The sequence below is a fragment of the Propithecus coquereli genome, unplaced genomic scaffold (assembly GCF_000956105.1).
Source record: "Propithecus coquereli isolate 6110/MARCELLA unplaced genomic scaffold, Pcoq_1.0 Scaffold294, whole genome shotgun sequence".
Lineage (NCBI taxonomy): Eukaryota > Metazoa > Chordata > Mammalia > Primates > Indriidae > Propithecus > Propithecus coquereli.
The window spans coordinates 440,156-441,707 of NW_012148552.1; positions in this window are offsets into that span (position 1 = coordinate 440,156).

Consider the following 1,552-nt stretch of genomic DNA (forward strand, 5'->3'; position numbering starts at 1 on the left):
CCATTATTCTAAGTGAAGTATCACAAAAATGGAAAAACAAGCACCACATGTGCTCACCATTAAATTGGTACTAATTGATCAATACTTATTATATATATGGAAATAACATTCATTGGATATTGAACAGGTGGGAGGAGTGGGAGGTGAAGGGTAAATTCACACCGAGCAGATGTGGTGTGCACTGTCTGGGGGACAAGCATGCTTGCAGCTCTTTCTCAGACAGTGTGAAGGCAATATACATAACCAAAGTGTTTGTAACCCTGTAATATTCTGAATTAAAAAAAAAAAAGCAAGTCACTGGAAATCTTGAAGGAAAATTTTGTTTATGAATGAACATTCTTTAAACTTTGGAAAATTAGGCTCTGAGGACACGGTCATTTGCAAAATACATAGAATTTTGCACAATGTGTAAAAGCGTGATGGTTCTACATCTGCAACAGTGGTATTTTCAGCATTTTGTATATTTGCCATTCTAATGGATGTGTGGTGGTATCTCACTGTGGTCTTGAATTGCATTGCTAGTGATGGTGAACAATTTTTTCATGTGGTAATTTATCATCTATATATCTTCTTTGATGATAAGTCTACTCAACACTCTTGCTTATTTTAAAATTGAGTTGTTCGTTGACTTATTATTAGGCAAGTAACCTTTGCCAGACCCCTAGGGAGCTAAGGGAATGGAATGCAAAGAGGGGAGCTTGCATTCCTTTTCCCCCTGATAGGGAGGAAGTTTACTCCTCCCTCTCTCTCCTGATAAGGATGATGCCAGAACCACAGGATGATGCGACTGGGGCAGGGGTTCTAGGAACTGGTTGTTTGAAAAAGAATTAATTACAAGTGCTGTTCTGGCCACTTACTTACACCCCCTGGAGAAATCCTCTATAAAACCCAAGGCTCTCCCCTTTTCTCTTGTGGATGCTTTTTTTGGCCTCTACCCGTCTGTACTCATATGCTCAAAATAAACAGCATTTTGCTACACATGAGGCTTCATGTGTCTCTCTCAGCTCTGGACCTAACACTTATTATTGAGCTTTGAGACTTTTCAAATTTATTTATTCTGGATATAAGACATATGTCAAATATGCAATTTGCAAATATTTTCTCCTCATCTATGGTGTTTTCATTTTCTCAACAGGCATTTCACAGAATAAGCAGCTTTAATTTTGATAACATCCAATTTATCATTATTTGTAATAGATTGCGCTTTTGGTGGTATGTCTCATAATTTTTGCCCCAGGCGGGATGATATTCTCTTATGTTTTCTTCTAAAAGTTTGATAGTTTTCATTTTAACATGTAAGTATGTGATTTATAATTTGTGAGGTTTAGGTTAAAGTTCCTGTGTGTGTGTGTATGTGTGTGTGTGTGTGTGTGTGATCAGTCAAGGGATCCAACACAATTTGTTAGAGAATGCCTTTCTTCACTGAATTGCCTTTGCACCTTTGTCAAAAAGCAATTGGCCATATTTGTATGGGTCTATTTATCAACACTCTATCCTAGTCCATTCGTCAATGTGTCCACTGTTCACCAATACCATATCGTATTGATTACTG